The 12,924-nt window shown below is 36.1% G+C and overlaps 1 protein-coding gene across 1 annotated transcript in view; it reads left to right on the plus strand.

The window, feature by feature from the left end:
- THSD7B (thrombospondin type 1 domain containing 7B) overlaps positions 1 to 12,924 on the plus strand; it is a 733,321-nt gene that overhangs the window by 657,547 nt on the left and 62,850 nt on the right. The gene's annotated exons all lie outside the window — the stretch shown is intronic.

Consider the following 12,924-nt stretch of genomic DNA (forward strand, 5'->3'; position numbering starts at 1 on the left):
GTACATTGGGGAGGGTATGTGCTTTGGTGAGTGCTGTGAAGTGTGTAAACCTGGTGATTCACAGACCTGTACCCCTGGGGATAAAAATATATGTTTATAAAAAATAAAAAATTAATTAAATAAAAAAAATGTGTTGCGGGTTGCATAGGAGACTGGTATAGGATCATTATTTGTTACTGTTGCACTCTGGTTGAAAAATGAGTTCTTTTTTTTCTTTTTTAAAGATTTTATTTATTTATTTGACAGACAGAGATCACAAGTAGGCAGAGAGGCAGGCAAAGAGAGAGGAGGAAGCAGGCTCCCCACTGAGCAGAGAGCCCGATGCAGGGCTTGATCCCAGGACCCTGGGATCATGACCTGGGCGGAAGGCAGAGGCTTTAACCCACTGAGCCACCCAGGCCCCCCCAAAAATAAGTTCTTGCCTTTCTTAGGATGCATGTGTGTATATGGAAAAACTCAATTTTATATTTTTTAATAGTCTTGTATACATGCTTGTCATTAGCCAACTTGAAAAGTTATAGACTGACAGTGGTCTACTAGAGTATGCTATTAAGATTGTATTTCTGTCAAATTCTCCTTTATAATCAGGTTTTATTTTCATAGTTCAATATAATGTCATTTAGCAAAGTGAGTTTCATAAATGTTTGCTTCAATAATTTTAAATTGATGTTTGCTTCATCAGAACTTTGTCTCGTTATTGTATTTCATCTGACAATTTTTCTGCTTTACTTTTTTCTTCTTATATGTGTTATCATCACTCAGTATTTTTTTCTATATTTTCTTTTAAAGAAGATTTTTACTACAAGTATACATTCCTATCTTTGGGGGCATCTGAGTGGTACAGTAGGTTTGAGCATCCAGCTCTTGGTTTCAGCTCAGGTCATCATCTCAGGGTTCTGAGTTCGAGCCCGGTGTCAGATTCCGCACTCGGTGTAGAGTCTGCTTGAGAATCTCTCTCTCTCTCTCTCTCTCTACCTCTCCCCTTCCTGCTCATACTGTCTTTTCCCACTCTAAATAAATAAATAAATAAATAAATAAAATCTTTTTAAAAAATCCTGTCTTTGTCAATAAAATCTGCAATTATGGAGCTAAATGATCATTTTTTATCAGCTTCTATATCTTATATAATCACTTGCTATTTGTAGATTTCCATATAGAAAATGCTAATTTTTTTTCCTTTTCTATTACATTCTTTTTGCTTTCTTTAATTGCTATATTTTAATCACAAATACCACCTCAAGCAAGTTGGAATGATACCTTGAGTTTGTTAATTATGACCAGACTTCAAGCTCAAATGCTTTACTGTATTCTAGGGCATAACTGTTTTTCCTACACTCCCTCTCATTTCCATCTATTACTGGATGTACATTTGTCCATCCTGCATTTCTCTATTATCAAATGTAGTATGATTTATGGTATTACATGTGCTTTTTCCCTTTCTAATTTTAGGAATTTTTACTAGTCTTCTGATCAGGTATAAATTTCGTGCATTAAAGTGCACAGATCTTAAGGGAGCAACTTAATACAGTTTTACTTTTTATACATCTGATTAACCATCAAACAGATCAAAGTGCAGGCCAATCCTAGCACAGAATAGACACCTACTTTGATGCCACTTTTCACTTTATGTGCACAATTCCATACCTCTAATTAACCACTATTATTATTATTTTCATCACAATTATTGGTTTTGCTTGCCTTAAACTTCATGGAATTAGAATATTACAATATGTACCTTTTTGTCTCTGATCTTATTAGCTTTATGTCTTATACTTTATATAAATGGAATCATACAGTATATATTCTTTTGTGTCAGCTTGTTATGCTTAATATATTTGAGATTTATGAGTGTTGAACACGTCAATACCTTGTTTTTTTAGCACTAAATAATATTGTAGAAATATAGCATCATTGATTTATGCATTTTCTTATTCGTGGACATTTGGGTCATTTCTAGTTTAGTGCTATTATAAGTATAGCTACTATAAACATTCTGTGTCATTTGTTGGATATATGAATTTATTTCTCTCTCTTTTTTGAAGATTTTAATTAATTTATTTTTTTCAGTGTAACAGGAGATTTTATTTATTTGTTAGAGCACAAGCAGGGGGGACCGGCAGGCAGAGGGTGAGGAAGAAGCAATGTGGGGCTTGATCTCGGGACTCTGAAATCACGACGTGAGCTGAAGTCAGATGCTTAACAGACTGAGCCACCCATGCAACCCTGAACTTGAGCACGTAGTAGAATAACTAGGTCATAAGACAGGTGCATATTTAGATTAGAAATGTTCAGGGGTGCTTGAGGGGGCTCAGTCAGTTAAGTTTCAGACTCTTGGTTTCTGCTTAGGTCGTGACCTCATGGCTTGTGGGATCCAGCCCCATGTTGGGCTCTGCATTCATTAGAAGTCTGCTTGGGTATTCTCTCACTTTGCCCCTTCACCTACTCATACCTGCTCCTTTTCTCACTCAAATCAATCAATCAATCAATCAATCAATGTTTAAAAAATGTTCTATTTTGAAAGTTAGAGAACCATTTTATACTACTTCCAGCAATGCACAAGGGTACCAATTCTAACACATCGTCATCCACATTTAAAGTTTTCAAGGTTTTTTTTTTTCCATTTTAAATTTTAGCCTTTCCATTGGGTTTGTAGTATTATCTCATTGTGATTTCAAGCTGCATCTCTCTGATGACTAATAATGTTGAGTAACTTTTCATGGGCTCATGGGCCTCTTAGAGATTTTATTTTTAAAACACCTATTCAGGGGCGCCTGGGTGGCTCAGTGGGTTAAGCCGCTGCCTTCGGCTCAGGTCATGATCTCAGGGTCCTGGGATCAAGTCCCGCATCGGGCTCTCTGCTCAGCAGGGAGCCTGCTTCCCTCTCTCTCTGCCTGCCTCTCCATCTACTTGTGATTTCTCTCTGTCAAATAAATAAATAAAATTTAAAAAAAAAAAAAATAAAAAAAAAATAAAACACCTATTCAAGTGAATTACCTATTTGTTTTTAAAATGCACTGATTTACTTTTATCCTGGGGGCATAGTTTTCTTGGCTTTTTTTTTCTTGTCTCCTCCCAGATTTATTGGGAAAAAGGTAGACAAATATCATTGTTTAAGTTTAAAGATGTACAAGTGTGATAATTTGATATATATACATGTTGTGAAATGATTTCCACAATAGGGGGGTAATACATCCATCACCTCACAAAGTTACCTTGTTTTTGTTTCTGGTTTTGTGGTGAAAATATTCACACTTTTTAAACGTTTTTATTTTAATTTCAGTTATTTCCAGGTGTATAATATAGTGATTCAATACTCCCATACAACACCCTGTGCTCATCACAAGTGCACTCCTCACCTCAATCTCCATCAGCTATTTCACCCATCTTCTCTACCCATCTCCCCTCTGGTAATCATCAGTTTGCTCTCTAGAATTAAGAGTCTGTTTCTTGGTTTGCCTCTTTCGCTCCCTTTTTCCCCCTTTGCTTATTTGTTTTGTTTCTTATATTCCACATATAAGTGAGATCATACGGTATTTGTCTTTCTCTGAAAGACTGATTCCTCTGTGTGTGTGTGTGTATGCCACATCGTTTTAACCATTTAGCTATTAACATGCACCCCTCTGAATTAGTATTTTGGTATTCTTTGGGTAAATACGTAGCACTGCGACTGCTGGATCATAGGGTGGTTCCATTTTTAACTTTTTGAGGAACCTTCATACTGTCTTCCAGAGTGGCTGCACCAGTTTGCATTCCCACCCACAGTGCAAGAGGTTCCCCTTTCTCTACATTCTCAACATCACCTATTGTTTCTTGTGTGGTTGATTTTAGCCATTCTGACAGGTATGAGATGATATCTCATTATAGTTTTGGTTGGCATTTCCTTGATGTTGAGTGATGTTGAGCATCTTTTCATGTGTCCATTGAACATCCACATGCCATCTTTGGAAAAATGTCTATTCATGTCTTCTGCCCATTTTTTAATTAGAGCTTTCATTTTTTGAGTGTTGAGTTTCATAAGTTCTTTATATGTTTTGATACTAACCCTCTATCAGATTGTCATTTGCAAATATCTTCTCCTATTGGAAAGGTTGCCTTTTAATTTTGTTGATTGTTTCCTTTACTGGGCAGTTTTTATTTTGATGTAGTTCCAATCGTTTATTTTTACTTTTATTTCCCTGGCCTCAGGAGACATATCTAGAAAGGAGTTTCTACATCTGGTGTCAAAGAGGTTACTGTCTTTGTTCTCCTCTAGGATTTTGATGGTTTCAAGTCTTATATTTAGTCCTTCAATCCACTTTGAATTTATTTTTGTGTATAGTGTAAAAAAGTGATCCAGTTTAATTCTTTTGTATCTTACTGTCCAGTTTTCCCAATACCATATTTCTTTTTTTCCATTGGTTATTCCTTCTTTTTTGAAGGTTAATTGACCATATAGTTGTGGGTTCACTTCTGGGTTTCTGTTCTGTTCTATTGATCAATGTGTCTATTTTTGTGCTAGTACCATACTAACTTGATAACCACAGCTTTGTAATATAACTTGAAGTCCGGAATTGGTATGCCTCCAGCTTCTCTTTTTTAAATGTTGCTTTGGCTATTTGAGGTCTTCTGTGGGTCCATTCAAATTTTAGGATTCTTTGTTGTAGCTCTATTAAAAATGCTGCTGGTATATGGTTAGGGAATGCTTTAAATCTGAAGATTGTTTTCAGTAGTATAGACATTTTGACAATATTCTTTCAATCCATGAGCATGGAATGTTTTCCCATTTTTTTGTGTCCTCTTCACTTTCTTTCATCAGTGTTTTACAGTTTTCAGAATACAGGTCTTTTACCTTTTTTTTTTTCATTTATTTATTTTCAGCATAACAGTATCATTATTTTTTCACCACACCCAGTGCTCCATGCAATCTGTGCCCTCTATAATACCCACCACCTGGTACCCTGACCTCCCACCCCACCGCCACTTCAAACCCCTCAGATTGTTTTTCAGAGTCCATAGTCTCTCATGATCCACCTCCCCTTCCAATTTACCCCAACCCCCTTCTCTCTAACTCCCCATGTCCTCCATGCTTTTTGTGATGCTCCACAAATAAGTGAAACCATATGATAATTGACTCTCTCTGCTTGACTTATTTCACTCAGCATAATCTCTTCCAGTCCCATCCATGTTGCTACAAAAGTTGACCTTTTTGGTTTAGGTTTATTCCTAGGTATCTTACTATTTTTGGTGCACTTGTAAATGGAATTGATTCCTTAACTTCTCTTTCTACTGTTTTTTTGGGGGTGTGTAGAAATTCAACAGATTTCTGTTCATTGATTTTTGTATCCTGCAACTTTACTGAATTCACTTATCAGTTCTAGCACATTTTGGTGGAGTCCTTAGGGTTTTCTATACATAGTATGATGTCATCTGCAAATAGTGGAAGTTTAACTTCTCCCTTGATCATTTGGACACCTTTTACTTCTTTGTTGTCTGTGTGCTGTGGCTAGGGCTTCCAGTATTATATTAAATAATAGTGGTGAGAATGGGCATCCTTGTCTTATTCCTGACTTAAGAGAAAAATTTCTCATCTTTTTCTCATTGAGGAAAATATTAGCTGTGGATTTTTCATAGATGGTCTTTAATACATTGAGGTATGTTCTCTCTAAATGTGCTTTATATGGGTTTCTATCATGAATAGATGTACTTTGTCAAATCCTTTTTTTTTTTACATCTATTAAAATGATCATATGATTCTTATCCTTTCTCTTATTAATGTGGTGTATCATGTTGATTGATTTACAAATATTGAACTACCTGTGCAATCTAGGAATAAATCCAATTGATTGTGGTAAATGCTTTTTTTAATGTAATGTTGAATTCAGTTTGTTAGTAATTTTTTGAGAATGTTTGCTTCTGTGTTCAGAGATACTGGCGTAGTTCTCCTTTTTGAGGAGTCTTCATCTGATTTTGATATCAGGATAATGCTGGCTTCATAGAATGAACTTGCAAGTTTTCCTTCCTTTTCTATTTTTTTGAGCAACTAGAGAAGAATAAGCATTAACTCTTCTTCTCTCTTAGCAAGTTTCAAGAATACAGTACAGTATTGTTAACTATAATTGCTGTGCTATACATTAGATTCCAAAATGTATTTATCTTATAACTGAATGTTTGTATCTTTGACCAGTATTTCTCTATTCTCCCCAGACCCAGCACCACTATTCTACTCTGTTTTAATGAATTTGACATTTTTAGACTCTACATATAAGTCAGATCATACAGTATTTGTCTTTCTCTGTTCAACTTACTTCACTTAGCTTAATGTCCTTGAGATTTATCCATGTTACAGATGGCAGATTTTCTTCTTTTTTATGGCTGAATAATATTCCATTGCATATGCACCACATTTTCTTTATCCATTTATCTGCAAACCAGGACTTAGGCTGTTTCCATGTTTTGGAACATTATGGAAATACTATTTTTAATTTTTTGATGTACTTCTACCACTTTCCATTATGTCTGTACTAATTTATAATCCCACCAACACTACGTAATGCTTTGCTCCACATCCTCACTTATTATCTCTTGCCCTTTTAAGGATAGCCATTCTAATAAGGGTGAAATCTCATTGTAGTTTTGATTTGAATTCCCCTGATGATTTGAGATGTTGAGCATCCATTTATATATCTTTTGGTCATTATGTTTCTTCTTTGGGAAAAATAAAGTCTGTCTAGGCTTTTGCCAATTTTTAAATTGGATTACTTTATTTTTGCTGTTGGTTGTATGGATTCATTATTTATTTTGGATGTAAACTCCTTATCTGATGTATGTTTTGAGAACATTTTCATCCACTTCATAGGTTGCCTTTTATTTTGTTGACTATTTCTTTTGTTGTGCTGTGTTTTCGTATCTGGATAATGATGGCCTTGCAAAATGAGTTTGGAAGTATTCCTTCCTCTTCTATTTTTTGAAAGAGTTTGAGAAGGATTGGGATTAATTCCTCATTAAATGTTTGGTAGGAATTGCTACTGAAACAATCTGGTTTTGGGCTTTTCCGGGTTGACAAGTTTCTGAGTATTCATCACATTTCCTTACTCATTATTGTTTTGTTCAGATTTTCTATTAATGATTCAGTCTATGTAGATTATATGCTTCTGGGAATGTATTCATTTCTTCAAGTTGTCCACTTTGTTGGTCTATACTTGTTTATAGTAGTCATTTATGATCCTTTGTATTCCTTTCATATCAGTTATAATGTAGAGTTGACCCTTGAAAAACATAGGTTTGAACTGTGTGGGTACACTTATATGTAATTTTTAAAAATAAATACAATACTGTAACTGTATTTTCTTAACGTTCTCTTTCTCTACTTTATTACAAGAATAAGGTAAAAAATACATATAAGATAAATGTGCTAACTGACTGTTTATGTCACCAGTAATGCTTCCAATAAATAGTAGGCCACTAATAGTTACGTTTGCAGAGAGCTAAAATTTATACATAGATTTTTGACAGCAGGGGAGTTCAATGCCTCTAATCTCTACATTGTTCAAGGATCAAGTGTATTCTCTTAATGATATTTTGTTTATTTGAGTTCTTTTTTTTTCCTTGGTGATTTTAGCTAAAGGATTATACATTTTATTTTATCTTTTCAAATAATGGAGCCTTGTTTTGTTGATATTTTCTATTTTCATAAACTTTATTTCATTTTTTTCTGCTGTAACATTATTTCTTCCTTCTGCTAACTTTTGCTTAGTCTATTCTTTATGTGATTCTTTGAGGTATAATGTTAGATCATTTATTTGAGATCTTTATTTTTCTTAATGAAGGCTTTTATAGCTAAAAAATGAAATGCTTCTGTTGAATCCCATAAATTTCCTTACCTTGTGTATCCACCTTTATTTCTTTTGTGTTCTTTTTATTAAAGTATAATTACATAACATTCTATTAGTACATAACATTCTATTCTATTAGCAACTTAATTCAACAATTCTATCCATTATCTGTGTTCATCATCATAAATATAGTAATCATCTGTCCTGTACAACAATATTGCAGTATTATTGACTATACTCCCAATTTTGTACTTCTCATCTCTGTGACTTCTTTATGTATAACTGGAAGTTTGTGCCTTTTAATCTCCTTTATCTCTCTCTCTCTTCTCCTTCTGGGATCCCTGTAATGTAGATGTTATAACACTTGATAACGTCACTATGTTGCCTTGAGCTTGTCTGTTTTTATTATTCCCTTTTCTTTTTGCTGTTGTCCTTGGTTGCTTTCTATTACTTTGTCTTCCAGATTGTTGATATGTCTTTCTGCCTCCCCTAATCTGCTGTTTATTCCCTCTAGTCTGACTTTTGTTCAGTTACTAGTTCATCTCTTTCTGCATTTGGTTTATATTTTCCATTTTTGTTGCTAGTTCTGAAGTTCTCACTCGATTCATCTACTTTGTTCTCAAGTTCCGTAAGTATCTTTATGACCATTACTTCAAATAATTCATTAGATATATTGTTTCTCTGTTTCACTTAGCTTTTTTTGCTGTGATTTTATCCTGTTCTTTCGTTTGGTAAATCCTCTTCTTTCTCCTCATTTCTTCTCTATGTTTGTTTCTGTGTATCATGTAGGTCAGCTATATCTCCTTGTCTTAAAAGTAGTGTCCTTGTATAGAAGAGCTCCTGTGGTGCCCTGTAGGGTAATGCTGTCTAGTCGCCAGGACCAGGTATTCCAACGGTGTCTCTGGTGTGGGTGGTGTGTGCCCTACTTCTCTCTTCAGCCCAGTTAGCTGCAATGACACAATGTCTGTTGTGAGCATCCTAAGCTGTTTGGTCCCTGAGTTAGTGAAGGGCTTGTCTGAAGCCCAGGTGGGCTCATAGGTAGAGGCAGCAATCAGTTTAGCTATCTCCAAGGACTCTGCGAGCACTCTGTGAGGCCCACAGACACTTTTATTGGAAGACAGGCCAATAGTCAGACTAGGTATCTACAGTCAACCTCTCTGCCTCAGTTGTGGGTGTATCCAGTGCCAGGTCTTTCTATCTGCACAGTCAGCTAAAAGGCTTGGCTGCTGGAACTGCAGATGCACTGGTGTATGGGATTATCACTCCTTCCCTGAAGAAAAGGAGGCACTTTGTGGCTGCAGAAGTCCCTGCACAGTGTGGGGGGTGATCCTCTCACTTCTCTGGGCTTGTGATGTCCCTCCTATTTATGGTTAGTCTCAAAAGGGTTTTGCTTATCAACCACATCTCTGCCCCTCCTACCCTTTCCATTGTGTCCTTCTCTCTGTGATTAACTGTGAAAGGTCTGTGCTGACAGTCTTCAGGTTATTTTCAGAGTATTTACTTATTCAGATATAATTGTTATCTCAGGGTATTCTTGGGTATTCTTTTTTCCCTCAAATTTGAGAAGTTTTCACCTATTATTTTAAACATATACTTTGTCCCTTTCTCTCCCTCTTTTTCTGGGATTTTGATAATGCATTTATTGAATATTTTAATGTCCCATAAATACCATAGGTTCTCGTCACTCCTCTTATTTCCTTTTGTTCCTCAGACTGGTTAGTTTCAAGTGATTTGTCTTCAAGTTCATGGATTCTTTGTTCTGCTTTGTCAAGACTCCTGTTGAAACTATTGAATTTTTCAGTTCAGTCATTGTATTCTTCATTTTTAACCATTTTTGTATGTGGTTTGTGTATGAGTGTATAGTGTGTGTGTGTGTGTGTGATGGTTTCTATTCCTTTATTGAACTTCTCATTTTGTTCATTGTTTGCCAAAATTTGTTTAGATGTTTATCTCTGCATTCATTGAAATTCTTCTTCTTCTTTTTTTTTTTTAATTTATTCACTTGAAGTAGGCAGAGAGGCAGGCAGAGAGAGAGGAGGAAGCAGGCTCCATGCTGAGCAGAGAGCCTGATGTGGGGTTCAATCCCAGGACCCTGAGACCATGACCTGAGCCAAAGGCAGAGGCTTTAACCCATTGAGCCACCCAGGTGCCCCTTCATTGAACTTCTTAAGGGGATTATTCTGAATTCTTTGTAGACAGTTCATCAATCTTCATTTCTTTAGAATAGGTTATTGGATCTTTATTAATTTCCTTTGGTGGTCTCAGGTTTATCTGATTATTCTTTATGTTCTTTATATCCTTGAGTTGGTAATTACAATTGAGGAAGCTGCCTCCTCGTCCAACCTTTACAGTTCCCCTTCAGCAGCAAAAGACCTTTTCCTTTCAGCTAAGTTCATTGTTCTGAATGGGTTAGCTGGTAATGTCTGCAGTGGGTGACACTTGCTGTAGTAGTAGTCTGTAGTAGTGTGGGGTTTTTGCTCATGCTCTGAGATTGGGGGAGTGGTCCTTGGCTCCACATTCAAGTGGGACCACTCAAAGGGCTCACCGATGAAGCATGGCTGATGATTGAGCTCCACCTTTAGGTGGAGCCACTTCCTGAATTCTGGATTCTCTAGTTGGATTGGGTCACAGGCTATGTTCCATGACAAGTCAGTGCTATTTGTTGGACTCCACAACTGGGCGTCATTGCTAGCTGGGCTCCTTCCCTGAATGAAACCATAGCTGTGCTCACCAATTAGACTGGACTGTAGTATGTATTCTTTTGCCAGATGAGGCTGAGCTCCAAAGGAAGGCACCACTGCAGGCTGGACTCTCTGGCTGTCCATGATCACTGTCAGCATCCTTGCTCAGGCAGGACTGGAGGTCCTTCTCAACCATTGCGCATGGCTGCTAGCTTTTTCTTTTACCCAGACTAGCCATTGGATGAGCTTCATGGAGAATCAAGGTCTCAAGGGTTCTTGAGTAGGTGGGGCTAGAGGATATGTTCATCTAGAGAGCTGCTGACTTGCTTTGTTATCCAGGCAGGACTGTAAAATGGGCCCTATGTTCAGCATAAGCTGTTGGTTAGGGACATAAACCAGATAGAAATACTCACAAAACTCTATGGGTAGAGGGGGCCACCTGCTCAGAAATATATGTAGGCAAAGCTACTGGCTGGTATTTCTGCCTTGACACTATTGCCAACAGAAACCTAAGTTGCCGAGATCCATGTGCTTGTTGTTCTGAGCTCTTCCCTCTTCTCCATCTCTAGATAATCCACAGTGGTATAGTCTGCAGATTCCCCACAATGCTTCTCACAAAGTAAAACCTAAGTTAGCTTTCTGAGAAGCATTCTGTAAAAATGGGAAAGCATTCTGTAACCTTGGGCTGTGTTTTCCTCACTGTCAGCCTCCCTGCTTAGGCAAGACTGCTAATATTAAGTTTTAAATATTAAATTTATATGAAATAACTATGCTAAATTCACTACTGCTAAAAACTCTTTCTGTAAAGGGGCACCTGCCTGACTCAGTTGGTTGAGCCTTTGACGCTTGATTTTAGCTCAGGTTGTGATCTCATGGGTCTTGTGATTGAGACCCATATCAGGCTCTATACTCAGTGGGGAACCCGCTTGAAGATTATCTCCTTCTGCCCCTCCCACCAACTCATGCTCCCTCCCTCTCTCTCTCTCTTGCTCTTTCAATCTCAGTAAATAAATAAATAAATCTCAAATAAATAAATAAATAAATAACTTCTTTCTGTAGGGGGAGAAAAATCTGTCTTTCAAGACTTCATGACTCCCTTTTCCTTATGATATATCATCACTGTATTATGGCCTCCAAAATCCAAGTACTCCTCTTTGTTCTGTTTTCTATACTTCTTTATTCCAAAATTGTAATATTTAATTATAAGAACATGCAAAAATGCCATATATGCCCCTTTTGTCAGTCTATTCAGTTTCTCCTTTCTGTATCTATCTTTTCAAAAGAAGTAGTCTGAGAAGATTGGTATGGTAGGCTTCGTATGTCTTGGCATGCTTTCCATCATATTTATAGCTATCGGGCCAACTAAACAGCCCTAAAACAGACACATCCTAACAACCAAGAAATAAACACTTTCTCAAAGGGGTGAAAGTGGTATAATATAGAAAAAATATTTCCTGATTCATAATACTTTTGTTGTGTTCTTTGCATAATTTCAAATCAACTTGTTTAACTTAAAAGTTATTCAAATATTAATCCAGATAATTTAACGATTTACTATGTTGGTTTGGTTTGGAAGTACTCAACTTTCACTTTAAAACAGAATGAATTATCTTTTATATATAAGTAAATAGCCCTTTTGCTGATCATTCTTTAGGAGGATTCTGATTTTAAAAATATATTTGTGTATATGTGTGTTTACATATGTATACATATGCATACATTTCTATATGTGTCAATGAAGATAGGTACAGATATACATATAGATCCATCATGAATGACTTATCAGTCACATACAACTATTTAAAATGTCACTTATTACCAACTCCTTCAAGTGAAGTTTATATTAGATGCCTACTTAATATTTTAATTATTAAGTATTGAATGTAAGCTTTGGAGAGTTTATACATTGCTTGGTACTTTTGCAGATCTGTATTACACTGTTCTAATCCTTAAAAAACTCAGAATCTCAATGAAGAGAAAAAAAGTTATTTATATGAGTAGCAAAAGGAGAGAATAATATGAAACAGTTAAATATATGTCAGTTTTTAAATCTTAATATGGACTTATAAGAGAATGAGACTACTGTAATCCCAAGAGGGTGAAAAAGACTCCCAGTAAAAGTCATATATCTTGCAGGCATGATGAACTTATAGAAAGTCCCTAAACACAGGCAAAAAGCATGAGTACATACTGGCTGATACATCTTCTAAGGACAGGGCAGAAGCTATCTTACCGGAGTCTAGTGTAGCTGATAACAAACTCAGGGGATTCCGTTAAATGGGAACCAAGAACAAAAGTTTAGAATGCTGGATTAATGAATTATATTGAATTTGCAGTACATAGAATTAGTATGCATTTTGATAGCTGCATACTTCGTAAAAACTTCCATTATAGATAATCCTTTAATTAGACTTCATTTAGTTGTGTGTCCA

This window comes from Mustela lutreola, chromosome 3 (genome assembly GCF_030435805.1).
Source record: "Mustela lutreola isolate mMusLut2 chromosome 3, mMusLut2.pri, whole genome shotgun sequence".
In the NCBI taxonomy this organism is placed as follows: Eukaryota; Metazoa; Chordata; class Mammalia; order Carnivora; family Mustelidae; genus Mustela; species Mustela lutreola.